Source organism: Bos grunniens, chromosome 2 (genome assembly GCF_055505025.1).
Source record: "Bos grunniens cultivar Pamir isolate PY7600 chromosome 2, Bosgru_T2T1.0, whole genome shotgun sequence".
Classification (NCBI taxonomy): Eukaryota; Metazoa; Chordata; class Mammalia; order Artiodactyla; family Bovidae; genus Bos; species Bos grunniens.
This window is the reverse complement of record NC_141166.1, coordinates 79,648,237-79,666,310: the sequence shown is the minus strand read 5'-3', so window position 1 is coordinate 79,666,310 and position 18,074 is coordinate 79,648,237.

The following is an 18,074-nucleotide window of genomic DNA, read 5'->3' as shown; positions in this document are numbered from 1 at the left end:
GACTGTACAATAATATAAGCTTAGTGCTTCTAATATTTGTTGTCTTTAATATTAAGCTTCCTCATCTTTTCAACATTATATTGTTTCAGGTGAATTACATAATCTTTGTTAGCTCCAGTTTCCTTTCATAGGAAATAAGGATAATCATACCAAATTTCCAGGAATATTGCATGGATTAAATGAGAAAACTGTACAAAGTACAAAGACAGCACCAGGTACATAGCACATGTTAAATGAAAGGTATCTATTATAATAACGGTTACCATATTCTCATCGTCTATGCTTTATGGTAGCTCTTCATTTTGTCAGTGTTCCTCTGAAAATGCACCTCCTAGAAATTAATATAGAATTCCAAACAAAGTGCATTGACATCATCAATTAAGGACTATTTCATTCTTTGTTCTTAATACTTGATAATTGAAGCCTAGGATGCTTCAACCCTTTTCTGCAAGTATATGATACTTATATTTACCATACTATAAACTAAAATCTCTGTCCTGTTTTCATATATCTGTCTTTTCTATCCTTTTCTGAACTGAGAGATCTCCAGGACTTAGATGAGATACAGTGTACCACAGAATAAAATACTGGCTTTGTGGGCCCATATAGCTTTAAATGTTGGCTTTTGATCTGTCTGAACTGGAGCAAGTTGTTAAAAAAAATTCTGAGCTTTATTTTTTTAATTTGTTGAGCAGATATTAACTACCCTGAAGGGGTTTTGTAAAAATTAAAAAATATAACACATTTAAAGTGTTAGGTATAATATTTAGTATATAATAATAGATCAATGACTGGTAGCTATTATTAACAATTTATTAAAATGCATTTTGTTAGATTAATCATTACTATAGTTAAGCACATCTCTCTCTGTCTTTTTTAGATTTTTATTCTGTAATCTGTATAGATTCTCTTCTATTTTTGAGTCAAGCATTCATTCTATTAATGTTCTACTACATTTATCACTACTTGATTGATTCACCTTTGAAAAGGACAAGGTTGAGTGTAGCATCCCAGGATAATCCTCAAGATATCTCTTTATATGATCAGTTGGTGTGTGCATAAACAATCAACCAATATCAAAAGTATTTTTGTTCTTTTGAGCTATATTTACTTTTGATTCATGTATAGTTCAGCTTTATTTGGGTTGATGTGATTATATAACAGATGAGTTGGCTTTATAGCAATACAAAAATTAGCTTTATTATCCTTAGTTTGTGAAGTATATTAACAATACAATTTATATTTTCAACGACTGCTAATTTTTTTAAGATTTATTTGCTCAAATCACACTCATTTACTAGAAGCAAATAAGAATACATATGAACAGTCATTTTACTGCAGCTACTATAGTCTCATCATTTGCAGTAATTTCTGTTTATTCCTATGAACAGAGCAGTTTTTTATTTCGACAAGTTAGAGTAGAAGGACATAGTTAACAAAGCATTTTTTCATTCTGCCATATATAATTACAGGGACATATTTTTATCAGTTTTCGACTTGTTCAACCCCCTGTTGGATCGTGCCAAATCATGCTACTAAATTTTGAGTAATTCATGTCAGCCCTTAGACTCTCAAAAATGAATCTGTTGAAAAGTGGTACAATCTGAGCTTCTGTATCTGGTAAATGATGTGGGCAACCCATTTCAATTTTGCAGTATAAGAAGTATCATCACTTTTGTAAACATTTTTATAAAATATAGGAGTCAACTGAAGTGAAGTCAAGTGAGTAATATTAATAGTGTAAATGTCATTAAGGAACAGTAATCTCTGTATTTTACCCTGTTCCGCTAGCTTTTTAGACTTTACAGTTAGGAGAATTTTGTTCTTAGGAAAAATATAATGGAGAGAGAGTTTATTATATTATTGATTTATAAATAGAAAAAAATCTTTTGTTCATATTTTTCTTCTATATAGAGATTCTTAGGGACAGTAAATTTAAATTTATGTTAAAATTAATTTTACAAAGGACCTTGATCGGTTACAATATGCATCCTTACATCATTGTTAAAATACAAGATGTCTCAGGATGAATGATTATGTTTTAAAGGGGAAAATTTATTTGAAGAATGTGTTAATTTTAAAACCTACATGATTTAATTTTTTATCTTGTTTGTATCTTTACATTTGCAATCATATCATCACTATGTAAAATATAAATCTTTATTCTTCTCTTTAAAGTCTCAAACAATGAACAGTACCGAAGACTTAAATTGGGGAACTGACTGTGGAAAAAATTACATATTTTTTTAAAATAAAATTTTAATTTATTAATCATTTTCTTTTAATTTAAAACCAGGTTGGAAGTCATGTAGTAAATGGTTTATAATTATTTTTAAAGATGTTAATAACTTTCCTAAACAAGCAAATTTATTTCTGTGGCTTATTGCTATTGATATTCTGATCCAGTCATACAATGAACACATATATGGCTTGGGAAAAGATAAATTATTTTTTTCTTTAAAAGAAGCTGAAGTTTTCTTTCAAGGCTAATTTTGGTGGCAGTATATCTCATTGAATGGTTTTTAACAAAATGTATTAAAGAAAATGAAATCATACAGTATATTTAAAAGGCTAATGAGGAAGCACATAAGCTTTATTGATTTAAAATTACATTGGTTTCATTTTGCTTATCTGAGTTAAATAGATTTCAATTTTGATTTTAAGTCATTGAAGGCCTTAAAATTTATTAAAGAGAACTGTTGAAAGGCTGTGGGATATGGGTAAAATAGGAGTAGAGTAATGTTTGGTAGTTGTAGTAAGTGGGCTCCCTTGAATCTGTTAGATTAAGAGCTGAGTCTGGTTCACTGTTGTAAACCCACTCACACAAAGAGCTGGACATGTCTAGGCATTCCCTGATGGTTTTCTGAACAAATATATGAATGAATGGATGAATGCTAATACATTCAGAGACATACTGGCAGTAAAGGTAGCTTTAAATTTTATAAGAACAGTCTAAAAAAATTCACATATTTATATATACACACACATTTTTAAAAAGCTGAGAATCAATCTTGTTAAGTTCCAAAGAGATGACAGAGGAGGCTCCTGAACTATCCCTCCAATGGACACACCAAACTTAAAGCTACATATGGGGCAATTCCTCTGACAGAAATCCATAAAATACCTGAGCAACATGTATACATAGATGAATGAGAAAGTACCCACATCAAAACAGGTAGGAATGTCTTGAGACACACTTCCATCATAAGCCGCATCCTTGGCACAGTAATATACAATTGAGAAGTAATTTACAAGCCTCAGCTTCTTGCTGAGGCACAAAGTGTTTGAACTTGACATCTAGCACCATAACCTTTATGACTCCCACCCAAGGGATGAGCCCACAAAAATCTAGCTCTGAAAATTAATAGAGCTTGCATCTGTGAAACCCATAAGACTATAGTAAACAAACAAACAAAAAATGGTTCTGAACAGTTTTTTTAGGACTTGTGTGGCTTTCCGCCCAGGGTTTAGCCTTGAGGGAGCAAACAGAAATACCCTTCTTACAGTTTTTACCTGAAGGAGGCCTATTTGTGTATTGTAAAAGTTGCTACTTTATGGTCAGACTTCTGACTTAGCACATATCTAAGAGTTGACTGCAATTCCCCTGGAGACAAAAAAGGATGGCAGATGCAATCTCCACATTCTCCATTTAGCCCATGCTTCTCTGGAAGGAGGTTGGGCACATATCTGTTTCCCAACTTTTGCAATTTCTGTCCAGAGGATGCACCCATTAATTGCCTTGCTCTAGCCAACAAAGGTTTGTATAGTCAAAGCTATGGTTTTTCCAGTAGTCATGTAAGGATGTGAGAGTCAGGCCATAAAAAGGCTGAGCACTGAAGAATTGATGCTTTTGAACTGTGGTGTTGGAGAAGATTTTGCAAGTCCCTCGGACTGTTGGGAGATCAAACCACTCAATCCTAAAGGAAATCAACCCTGAATTTTCACTGGAAGGACTGATACTGAAGCTGAAAATCCAATCCTTTGGCCACCTGATGTGATGAGCTGACTCATTGGAAAAGACCTTAATGCTGGGAAAGATAGATGGCAGGAGGAGAAGGGGACAACAGAGGACAAGATGGTTGGATGGTATCACTGACTCAATCGATGTGAGCTCGAGAAAACCCCGAGAGATGGTGAAGGACAGTGAAGCCTGGTGTGCTGCAGTCCATGAGGTTGCAAAGAGCTGGAATGACCGAGCAACTGAACAACAACAATGGGTGTATTATGAGGCTTGCACTTACAGGTCCCACAGCACTATTAACAATAACACCAAAAACAGTTCTTAACCGTATACCCTTCCTCCAGGGCACAGCACAGAGAGAAAAGATAGAAAGGCCCATTGCCTAGTCTTTCTTTGCGAGAGGTCTATTAAATACTTCAAAATTGACTGTGTCAATATCAGCTTCTAGTCAACCTACATCTTGAGGCTGACTGAGATCCTTCCATTTGGGACAGTGACAGGTTTTAGCACAACCTCAATACTAGTGGGAGCCATTGAAAACAGAATGGATTGCTTGAACCATCAAAAAAGTTTGAGAGAAAACCAAGAGCTAGGGCATGGTTGAACAATAAGTTTCATCTCCAACACAAGACCACTCCATTAGGAATTGGAATATTGCCTGTTAAATCAATGTGCAGAAACCAGCACAGGAAGCCAAGGAAAATAAAGAAAAGAAGATTATATTCCAAACAAAAGAACACAATAAAACTTCAGAAACAGACCTTAATAAAATAAAAAGAACATAGTTGCTTTTCCTTATAAAGAGTGCAAAATGATGGTCATAAAAATGTTCACTGAGGTCAGGAGAACAATTTGTAAACAAAGTGAGAATTTCAACAGACACAGCAAAAAATTAGAAAGCACCAAACAGAACTGAAGAATACAATAACTACACTTATAAATTCAGTAGAGGGGTTCAGCAGCAAACTGTGTTATTTGCTCAGTCATGTCCGACTCTACGACCCCATGGACTATAGCCCACCAGGCTCCTCTATCCATGGAGTTCTCCAGGCAAGAATATTGGAGTGGGCAGCCATTCCCTTCTCCAGGAGATCTTTCTGACCCAAGGATTGAACCCAGGTCTCCTGCATTGCAGGCAGATTCTTTACCATCTGAGCCACCAGGGAAGCCCAGAAAACTAGAATAAGCAAAAGAAAACATCAAACTCAAAGATGTCAACTGAAAATAAAATAAAACATACAGTCCATACAGTCTAGAAGTTGATACTTCTTTTTATCTGGGGACATTACTGAGGACTATAGCCCAGAAGACAGCCGAGATAGTTCTGAGGAACTGTTCTAAGAGAAGGTACCAGCATATATCATTTTTTGCTGGAAAGAAAACAACTTTAAAAGATTACTGATAATCACAAAAGGGCTTTTCTGATAAGAAATTTGGATAATTGAAATTATTTCTTTGATATGTATCTTATCTAGACTCAGTGTTCTGTTTTTCTCCATCCTGAATTTCCCTCGGGGCTCAGCATCAGGATGGCTGCAGTGGCTGATAGCTTGATGGCAGGCAACTGATCATTGTTCACTGAAGTGGCAGATAGCATTTTTTTTTAATCCATAAAGATAAGGCAGTAGAGTTCATCCAATCTCAAAGGAGAAAAAAAAAATGAAAAAGAGTGAAGAAAGTTTAAGGGATTCATGAGACAGCATCTAGTAGACTAATGTTTATATAATAGGGGTTTCAGAAGGAGAAGAGAGAAAGAAAGGGGCAGAAAGCTTATATGAAGAAATGAGTTACATCTAAATTAACAAAACACCTAGAAGTAAATTAGCCGAAGAAAGTGAAATATCTGTACACTTAGAACTGAAAAAAGAATTGATGAAAAAAATGGAAAGATATTCTGTACTCATAGATGTTAAGATGATCATACCATACTATCCAAAACAAATCTACAGATTCAGTGTAGTCCTTACCAATATTCCAATAGCATTTTTCACGGAAATAGAGAAAAAAAACATCCAAAATTTTTGTGAAAGCACAAAAGACCCCAAACAGCTAGAGAAAACCTGGGAAAGAAGAATAAAGCCAGAGGCATCACACTTCCTGTTTTCAAACTATAGTACAAAGCTATAGTAATCAAAATAATATGGTATTGGCATATAAACATACACATAAATCAATGGAACAGAATAGAGAGCCTAGAAAAGTCTGTACATATAAGATCAACTAATTTTCAATAAACAAGCCAAGGAAAAATGGAGAATTGATTAATCTCTTTAATAAACGAGTTAGTGAAACTGGATACGCACTTGCAAACATATCTGGACCTGTATCTTAAAGTATACACAAAAATTAAAATGAATTAGAGAAGAATGTAGCCATAAAACTCATAGAAGAAATCACAATAGATAAGCTCCTTGACATAGGTCTTGGCAATGATTTTTTAAATTTGACATCAAAAGCAGATATAGTAAGACTATGTTAAATAAAAAGCTTCTGCACAACAAAGGAAACCATCAAAAGTATGAAAAGCCAACCTACCAAGTGGGAGAAAATATTTTCAAACACATATGTTATGAATGGTTAATATCTAAGATATACAGAGAACTCATAACTCATACAGTTCACTAGCAAACAAGTCCAAATAATCCTATTTAAAAATGCACAAAGGTACTGAACAAACATAAATCCAAAGAATACACAGAAATGAACAACAGGTGCATGAAAACTTGCTCAACTATGTTGATCATCACAGAAATACAAATCAAAACCCCAATGAGATATCATCTCACACCTATTAAAATTACTGTTGTTTAAAAGACAAAAGGAGTGATGGTGAGGATGTGGAGAAAAGGGAACCCTTGTATACTGTTGATGAAAATGTATTTTAGTACAATCATTTTTTAAAACATGATGAAGGTTTCTCATAAAATAAAAAATAGAATTACTATATGATCCAGCCATCCTACTTCTTGATATATATTGGAAAGAAACAAAATCATTATCTTAAAGAGATATCTGCACACCTATGTTTACTGCAGTTAGGAAAGCTCAGACTTGGAAGGGTTTCCCAGGTGGTGCTAGTGATAGAGAAACTGCCTGCCAATGCAGGAGATGTAGGAGACTCAGGTTTGATCCCTGGATCAGGAACATCCCCTGGAGGAGGGCATGGCAACCCACTCCAGTATTTTTGCCTGGAGAATCCCATATACAGAGGAGCCTGGCAGGCTACAGTCCATAGTATCACACAGAGTTGGTCATGACTGAAGCAGCTTAGCACAAGACATGGAAGCAATCTCAGTATCCATTGAAGTTGAATGGATACAGAAAATGTGATGTGACAGAAAATGTGCTTCAGCCATACAAAAGAAGGAAATCCTACCATTTGTGACAACATGGATGGACCTTGAGGCATTATGCTAAGTAAAGTATGCCAGACAAAGACAAATACTCTATAATCTAAAATTACACGTGAAATATGAAAAACCACACAAATTCATACAGAGAACAGGTTTATGCTTGCCAGAGACAGGAGCCGGGGGTTGAAGGAAACATGTGAAAGTGATCAAAAGGTACAAACTTCCAATTATAAGATAAATAAGTTCTAAGATGTAGATCATAATGACTGTAGTTAACAAAATCGTATTATATACAGTCATATCTTGGATATATGTAAGTTCAGTTGCAGATTACTGAAATAAAATATGTATTATAATAAAGTGAGTCACAGGAATTTTTTGGTTTTCCAGTCCATAGAGAAGTTACATTTACACGATACTGTAGCCTGCTGTGTGTAAGAGCATTAGGTCTAAAAACATTATATACCTTAATTAAAAAATACTTTATTGCTAAAAAATACTAATGGTCATCTGACTATGCAGGGTTGCTACAAGTCTTCAATTTGCAAAATGCCTAGGATTTGTGAAGCACAATAAAGGGAAACACAAGAAAATGAGGTATGCCTATATTTGAATATTGCTAACAGGATAAATCTTAAAACTTCTAATCACTAGAAAAAAAATTGTAACTTCTTTGAGGTGATGGATATTTTCTAAACTTACTGTAGTAATAATTTCACAATATGTGAAAAAAGTGAAAGTGAAGGTCACTCAGTTGTGTCCCATTCTTTGCATGGACTGTATAGTCCATGGAATTCTCTAGGCCAGAATACTGGAGTGGGTGATAGCCTTTCCCTTCTCCAGGGGATCTTCCCAACCCAGGGATCAAACCCAGGTCTCCCTCATTGCAGGTGGATTCTTTACCAGCTGAGCCACAAGGACACAATATGTACATATATCAAATGTTTATAGTGTACACTGTAATATAGTGTTATCATCAATTATATCTCACTAAAACTAGGGTTTATACCATGACATCCAGTATAGTGTTCATTTCTATATGCCTTCATTTTTATAGCCAATGATGTGAGAGAAGTTATGACCTGGATTCACAGTGTCCTTAGAGTGAACTGTCTGTTCAGAGGAAAGTACATTTTTCCTGAAACTTAGACCTGAGAAACCTAACCCTATTTAAGGTTTCTCACTTGAAACATGGTCATTCTGGATAGAATAAGACATTTTATGTGTTATTTTTTATAGTGAATATGACATAGGCAGTATAGCAAACCTAATTTGCTTGAAATTTGGTCCATCTGCACTGTGAGTTATGCTGTTTGATAAATTAAATGGTCCAGAGCAACATTTTTCAGACGATGTTCTGTAGATTCCAAGAGATCCTTGAAAGTGTTGTATAGAGGCTTCCTTCAGAAAGATGAAGCATGGGGCTAATTGAAGTGGAAGCAATACAAGCACAAACTGGTTGGATTCAGTGTACAATTTTAAGAGCTGATTTTACTCTCCTAAAAAATATTTGAAAAATCACTGTCTACAGAAATGCTGGACTACAAAGCTTTCAGAGAATCATGCTTAATTTTTTGCAGAAGTCAGTTTCTTTTTTCAATGTAAATAAAAAGTATAAAATTTAAAGTTGTTGTTTATGGTAAAGTAAGAAGTTTTGTTGACAATTAAGAACGGAGCCATATGTTTTGTCAATGAAATTGAGAGTAGATAAAGTTATTGTCTTAGAAAATCAATGCTTATAAACTGAAATCTATTCCAAATTGGAGGGATGACATTTTTCAAAACTGAAGTTATCTGGTGAGACCAAAACGGCATAGATTAAAAAGAACTTATAAATTTTTAAAAGGGAAGCATTGACCAATCATTTATTAATATTTGATAAGCAAAAGCTGCTTTGTAGCCTGAGAAATCGAGAGAACAATGGTATGCTTTTGAAGTATTTATTAATGCACTGTTCTTTTGAACTGAAACTAGATAAAAATGTCAGTGTCAAAGACAAAAAAAAGTTAACCAAAGAGGAGTCTCATGATGAAATAGTGAAGGTTTGTGAAATATAAATATATATTTGTATTTGTATATATGTGTATACATATGCATAGACATACATAAAATATTTCATTCTGAAAGTAGTATATATTCATTCCCAAATTTTAAAAAGATAAATAATGTAGTAAAAATAACCTGCAGATTCCACCAACGAGAGAGATTTACTCTTACCTGCACTATTACAATACTGATTTCCCACATAATGTATGTATTTTATAGAATTGAGATTATATCTTTCTAATACTTTTTAAAACAATGTTAAAAGATTTTCTCTTATGTTAAGCATTTATAAACATAATTTTAATGACTGTTAATGACTTTATAATATACTATTCCATAACTGTAACATAATTCATTGTTACATTGAACCATTCCCTTGTTTTGTGGAATTAAGTTTCCTCTGTTTTTAAATGTTTATAAAAATTCCATTTGAAAAATATTTAAACTATTTGTAAGTATGCTTATTATGTTCCTGATTGTCTCTTGGAATGCCATCCTAAAAATTAAAATACTGGAATAAAAAATCACAAACATTTTTAAGTCAGTGTCGTGAATTAATTTCTGAGAAACTATAGATATTTATAACATACCTGCTATGCTTTAGAATTTCCATCTTATTATACATTCACCATTATTGAGTGTTATCTATTAGTTTCTGTTGGTTTGCAAATACAAAAAAGAGGAGGTGAGGCCTTAATTTGCATCTCTGTGCTTACAGGTAAGATCAAATATACTTTAAATTATATTCACAGTTTTGTCTTCCGTGAATTGCATACTCACCATTTATCTATTTGAGTCTTAATGTTTATCTCATTATGAGTTCCTAGTTGTTTTAAATAGTAAATTCTGCATTTTTACAGTCTAACATTTGGATAAAAAGAATATATGAAAAAACAAAGCAATCAAGAAAATAAGCAGAAGACCTAAATAGACATTTTCCAAAGAAGATATCCAGATGGCCAGTAGGTACTTGAAATGATACTCAATATTGCTATTATTAGAGAACTGCAAATCAAAACTACCCTGAATTACCACCTCATACTGATCGGAATGATCATCATTAAAAGGTCTACAAATAACAAATACTGTTGAGGGCATGGAGAAAAGAGAACCTTCCTACACTGTTGGTGAGAATGTAAACTGGTGCAGACACTATGGAAACAGTATGGAGATTGCTTAAAAAACTAAATATAGAGTTGCTATCTGAGCTAGAAATCTTGCTCCTGGGTATATATCCATGGAAATCTCTAATTGAAAAAGATTCAAGCACTCCAATGTTTATTGCAGTTCTTTTTAATAATAGACAAAATATGGAAGCAGCCTAAATATCTATCAGCAGGTGAACAGATAAAGATGTGGTGTGTGTGTGTGTGTGTGTATATACACACAAATATATATACACACATATATATACACACACATACACACACCCATACAATGGAATACTACTCAGCTATAAAAAAGAATGAAATAATGCCATTTACAGCAACGTAGATGGATTTAGAGCTTATCATACTAAGTGAAGTAAGTCAGAAAGAGAAAGCCAAATACCATACAATATCACTTATATGTGAAATTTTAAATATGACCCAAATGAAATTATTTATGAAACAAAATCAGAGACATAGAAAACAAATTTGTGGTTACCAGTAAGAAAGGATATGAGAGAGAAATAAATAAGGAGTTTGAGATTAGCAGATACAAACTACTATATATAAAACAGATAAACAACAAGATCCTACTGTATAGCACAGGAGGAAAAAGAAACAGAAAAAAAATGTATATTTTGATCTATCTCTTTATCACCTTTCAGTTTCATTAACAAAAGTATAAAAGAGAGTGATAAATTTAGCATGGTTACAATTTTTCTGGGTTGTACTAAACTGTACGGAATATTTGCATTTAAAATTTAACTAATCTAGCTATGACTTTTTGACTTTCTGTCCTTGTCTCTTCTCACTTCAATAAATAACTTTGGAATGAAATGTAGCATGAATTGTGACTTTCCCTAGATGAGATCCAATTTATTCAGTTACAGTAATTGACTCAGTGGAAAAAAACGAAAGCGTACTTAAACTCATGGCTATAACTAGAAAGTCTATATCCACAGAATAAAGCATCTGAGCTGTAACTCATTAATTTGGCATGAATACCCAAACTGTCTTTTTTCCAAGATACATAAATAAGTATATACATGGAAAATCAGGATTAAAAAGCATGTTGTATCTTCAAACAAATCATGTTCATGCAGAGTAAGTGGGGATTAAGTGACTGAAAAAGTACCTATGATTAAACAGCTAACTCCTTGATCACTAAAGATCACATTAAATATCTTGTTTGAAAAGTTATTGGAGAAGTAATACAGTGCAGTGACTAAAAGCAGAGTTCAAAGTCAAGCTCCTCCAGGAAGTTACTCTGGGTGCCTAGTTATCTAACATCTCTTGGCCTCAGTTGCTCGAGGTCAGTAATCTACTCAAGAGTTTTTACTTTTAACATCCCACCCCCCAGGCAGAAATGATGTGTGCAGATGAGTTTATTCTCTACAAATGAGGTCACAGTAAAAGCCAAAGACTTTTTTTTTTTTTTGATTCCATAAGTGAAGGAATATTGAAATACACTTGAAAAGTGGGGCTTCCCCGGTGGCTCAGTGGTAGATAATTCACCTGCCAATGCAGGAGACATGGTTCCATCCCTGACATGGGGAGATCCCACATGCCTTGGAGCAACTAACCTTTGCTCCAGAGCCCAGAAGCCGCAACTACTGAAGCCCATGTGTCCTAGAGCCTGTTCTCAACAAGAGAAGCCACCTCAATGAGAGGCCCTCACACTAGACAGCAGAGAGTAGCAACTAGAGAGTAACTAGAGAGTAGCCCCTGCTCACTACAACTGCAGAAAAGCCTGCACAGCAACAAAGACCCAGCCTAGCCAAAAAATAAAAAATAAAGAAAATTATATAAAAAAAGAAATATACTGGAAAGTGCATCAGGAGAAAAAGTTAAGTTCTTTGGAAGAGGACATTCATGTTATGCCATGTATAAATTCAGTTAATTTTGTCAAAATGAAAATGAACTCATTATCTTTACTAGAATTTCATAGATTAGATGTGAAATACCTGTAGTTGTGTCAATATACATATATATGCTTTCAGGTACATGGAAGTGGGAGACATTACTTTTGCTTTTCGCTTCTTAGTTTTTAAACAGTCTTATATAACATATACACTCCTTGAGGCTAGAACTTTTTCCTACACCATACACTACACATTCTAGTTCCCTAGAATGTCCATTGAACCTAGCTGATGAACACAGAGTGCTCCATACAAGGGGCTCATACCAATTAATAAAACCTTAATCCATACATAAGAGACCTTAGCTGTAAGCAGCATTTCCAGACAGGGAGGTAGTGAGGTCTACCAACTCTGTATTATCAGTTAGAGTACTTTCTAAAACTTGGTAGTTGGGGGGAAGACAGGAGTAATATTATTTTATATTCTCTGAGAATTTGCAACATGTATTTTTAGAGTATCTTTCTAAAACTAGTGCTACTTATAATATTGCTTTGAAACTTCAACCTGTGTTAATATTGATAACAAATCCACCTTAATTTGTTTCAAGTGGAACTTCCCCTTTGAAAGAATAGTTTGCAAAAGAAAAGTATTAATTATACCATCTATTGAAAAACTGCTGCCTTCCAAATCAGTGAATCTCTTTGTCTTGATTATTTTAATAAAGCTCTCTTCATTTACATAACTTTTCCCTTCCTGCAGTCAGTTCAATTACCTTATTTTCTTGTTTTATAACTCTGCTAACAGGTACATTTATAATCCATGAAACCAGCTCCCCTATTCAGTTTTGCTTGGTTTTATCTCCATCTCTCTTTCCTTAAATGCCATTTGGAAATCAGGCTTTTTTAATGAAATTATTGCTTTCTTATCAGTTGTGACACCTTCAAATTCTTAATAAAAGCTGAAGCCATTGAGACCTCTGTATAAGTGCTGCAGTTTTAAAAAATGATTTATTTTTGACTTGTTTTAAAAGTTAATATCAATGATGATGTTGTGGCTGTAGTCTTGTATTTGTAATTTTAGTTTACCTGGAAAAAAGAAAGACAACTGTAGTGTTGATGGCCTGATAAATAAATACTATGCTATTTATTTATTTATTTAAATACTATATTATTTATTTATGTTATGGTAAAAGAAAAATATTCTAATTTCTAAGACCAAACTAGCTCTGTGTGATGTAGATAAACCAGCTCCTCACCTAAGGATCAGTCACATCTGGGGCTGCCAGAGACCAATTGAGGAGCAACTTAATAAATGAGTGCTAGAGGGAGTTCAATGAACTTTATATGAAAGAACCTGAGAATGGAATTTCCTAGTGTGAGTCTATCCCATGTCACTAGGGCAAGAGTGAGCTAGAGGCGTGGATTATGAGAACTATACAGTGTCTTTCTAGCAGGGGTTGTGTACACATGCTGGGGAATGAAACACCATGATTAACCTTACAGAATTTTATGGTCATTGGCACGTTTATCCCTGAACTCTTGTATTTTAAGAAATAACTTTCTATTTGATGGCTACCATAACAGATGTTAAAAAATGTATTATCAACAAATGCATTGAATTTGCACCCTAACATTCTCCAAAGTCAAAATTACTAATTTTCCTCCAGTTTTTTTTTTTTTTTGTATGCTTGGTTTGACATTATATACCCCAAGGAAAATATATCACTGAATTAAGAAACTGGAGACAAGTATAATACAAATATTTTCCTTTTCCAAATTCTACTTTACTGAAAAGAGAAAGGGGAAAAACAAAACCTGAATAAGACATACATACATTGTATTTTCACAAAGAAGTCTCCCAATTAAACTGATGGTTGGGCATAGGTAAATAGAATTGTGCAAGAGACTGGGGACTGAAAAATGGTGGTTTTTCTTAACCCATTGTAATAGAAACATGTGTCAATCAGAAAGAAAATAAGAGGATAAGGACTATATAGTGTGTAGTCATATGTATAGCAATTAAGTTAATCATATGCTAACAGAATACACTATGAAAAATTTTTTTGCTAAACGTTTTATGGAAGAACCTGTTTTCTCTGATTGCCGAGAAAAGGAGTATTGTCTAAATAAAGCATTAAAATGTATGTTTTTATTTTTTTTCAAATAGAAAAAAAAATATTTTTGTCATTATGTTTCCAATTCTGTATCAGTTTCTAAATTTAAACAATTCAGGAATGAAAGTGAGCTTGTGTTTGAATCTTTCTTTTCTCAAACTTCTGGGAGCCTGCAGTGCCATCAGATAGAAGATCAGATCAGATCAGATCAGTCGCTCAGTTGTGTCCGACTCTTTGCCACCCTATGAATCGCAGCACGCCAGGCCTCCCTGTCCATCACCAACTCCCGGAGTTCACCCAGACTCACGTCCATTGAGTCAGTGATGCCATCCAATCATCTCATCCTCTGTCGTCCCCTTCTCCTCTTGCCCCCAATCCCTCCCAGCATCAGAGTCTTTTCCAATGAGTCAACTCTTCGCATGAGGTGGCTGAAGTACTGGAGTTTCAGCTTTAGCATCATTCCTTCCAAAGAAATCCCAGGGCTGATCTCCTTCAGAATGGACTGGTTGGATCTCCTTGCAGTCCAAGGGACTCTCAAGAGTCTTCTCCAACACCACAGTTCAAAAGCATCAATTCTTCGGCGCTCAAGCCTTCTTCACAGTCCAAATCTCACATCCATACATGACCACAGGAAAAACCACAGCCTTGACTAGACGGACCTTTCTTGGCAAAGTAATGTCTCTGCTTTTGAATATGCTATCCAGGTTGGTCATAACTTTCCTTCCAAGGAGTAAACGCTTTTTAATTTCATGGCTGCAGTCACCATCTGCAGTGATTTTGGGGCTCAGAAAAATAAAGTCTGACACTGTTTCCACTGTTTCCCCATCTATTTCCCATGAAGTGATGGGACCAGATGCCATGATCTTTGTTTTCTGAATGTTGAACTTTAAGCCAACTTTTTCACTCTCCACTTTCACTTTCATCAAGAGGCTTTTGAGTTCCTCTTCACTTTCTGCCATAAGGGTGGTGTCACCTGCATATCTGAGGTTATTGATGTTTCTCCCGGCAATCTTGATTCCAGCTTGTGCTTCTTCCAGTCCAGCGTTTCTCATGATGTACTCTGCATATAAGTTAGATAAATAGAGTGACAATATACAGCCTCGACGAACTCCTTTTCCTATTTGTTACCAGTCTGTTGTTCCATGTCCAGTTCTAACTGTTGCTTCCTGACCTGCATACAAATTTCTCAAGAAGCAGATCAGGTGGTCTGGTATTCCCATGTCTTTCAGAATTTTCCAGTTTATTGTGATCCACACAGTCAAAGGCTTTGACATAGTCAATAAAGCAGAAATAGATGCTTTTCTGGAACTCTCTTGCTTTTCCCATGATCCAGCAGATGTTGGCAATTTGATCTCTGGTTCCTCTGCCTTTTCTAAAACCAGCTTGAACATCAGGAAGTTCACGGTTCACATATTGCTGAAGCCTGGCTTGGAGAATTTTGAGCATTACTTTACTAGCGTGTGAGATGAGTGCAATTGTGTGGTAGTTTGAGCATTGTTTGGCATTGCCTTTCTTTGGGATTGCAATGAAAACTGATCTTTTCCAGTCCTGTGGCCACTGTTGAGTTTTCCAAATTTGCTGGCATATTGAGTGCAGCAGTTTCATAGCATCATCTTTCAGGATTTGGAATAGCTCAACTGGAATTCCATCACCTCCACTAGCTTTGTTCATAGTGATGCTTCCTAAGGCCCACTTGACTTCACATTCCAGGATGTCTGGCTCTAGGTCAGTGATCACACCATCGTGATTATCTGGGTCGTGAAGATCTTTTTTGTACAGTTCTTCTGTGTATTCTTGCCATCTCTTCTTAATATCTTCTGCTTCTGTTAGGTCCCTACCATTTCTGTCCTTTATCAAGCCCATCTTTGCATGAAATGTTCCTTTGGTATCTCTGCTTTTCTTGAAGAGATCTCTAGTCTTTCCCATTCTGTTGTTTTCCTCTATTTCTTTGCATTGATCGCTGAAGAAGCTTATTTTTTTAAATTTCAGGATTATTTTGATGATTTTTATTATCACAGAAATATGTCAATTATTCACTATTTACATCTTATTTAAATCATTTAAATATGCCTCCTCTCAGTTAGGAACTTGAAATTGTTTTTGATTTTATTCAAACATTAAATATCATAAGTTAATTACATAATGGCTATGAAAATGGTGAGATATCTTCATAAATAAAAACCAAATTATGTATTAGCATATCCAAATTTATTTTTTTTTAATTTTTATTTGACTTGTTTGAATATGAAGCTTTATGCTCATGAACTTACCATGACCTAATTTCATAGACTCTTATTTTTCTGGTCTTATCCATTTTTAAATACTATTAAAACAACAAGTTTCCTAAATAATCTAGATGTGAAAAGGGGCATGTAGCATGCTCTGTCTTCAAAAGAACCTCTTACATATTTTTACAGATACAAAAAGAAATAAAGAAAAAAAGAAAGGGAAGAATATTATATGGCGAGTGCAGAGAAAAAGAGCGAGCCAGGCAGTCAGACAAGAAAAATGAAATTTATTAGAGGGAAGTCTAGTCAAGGCTATGGTTTATCCAGTGATCATGTATGGATGTGAGAGTTGGACTGTGAAGAAAGCTGAGCGCCAAAGAATTGATGCTTTGAACTGTGGTGTTGGAGAAGACTCTTGAGAGTCCCTTGGACTGAAAGGAGTTCCAACCAGTCCATCCTAAAGGAGACCAGTCCTGGGTGTTCATTGGAAGGACTGATGCTGAGGCTGAAAGTCCAATACTTTGGCCATCTCACGTGAAGAGTTGACTCATTGGAAAAGACTCTGATTCTGGGAGGGATTGGGGGCAGGAAGAGAAGGGGACGACAGAGGATGAGATGGCTGAATAGCATCACCGACTCGGATGTGAGTTTGAGTGAACTCCGGGAGTTGGTGATGGACAGGGAGGCTTGGCGTGCTGCGATTCATGAGGTCACAAAGAGTTGGACACAACTGAGCGACTGAACTTAACTGAACTGATTAGAGGGAAAAGAGAGGGTGACTGGCTCTTAAGAGAACCAGTGTTCTCCCTTTCTGACAGAGTCCTTATACCCCACCAATAAAAAAATTATCTGAAGGGATGGTCACAGAGCTGGAGGTCTGGAATCTGGTGGTCTTACAGCTTTTAGAAGATAAGTGCCAGTGAGATAACAGGATGCCATTTGGGCAATTTAATCAGTCTCACAGATCATTGTGATTTTATTCTTCATTTGCAAGGTTGGCATAATGAGCCATCTTATAAGACCCCATGTAGGCCCTATCAAAAATGAAGAGGGAGAGAAAGGAAAACAGCAACTCTCTTGTTGGGAAAAGAAACTTGCATATTCAGAGGAGATGCTTCGAAAAATGCTCATGAATAAAGAAAATAAACTGTGAGCATCAGTTACCTGTTTAAAGATTTTCTCTTTTTGATAGTATTTGAAGTGTTTTGGGAGACAGTCTCAATTAGACATTAATCTATGTTTAACACATGTACGTCTATAAGAGTTTAGTCAGGTAAGCATGGCTACTGAGCATGAATATGTGACATGTGAAATAGATATGATATTACATAAAATAGAAGAAGCCAGAAAAGTAAAAAATGTGGGT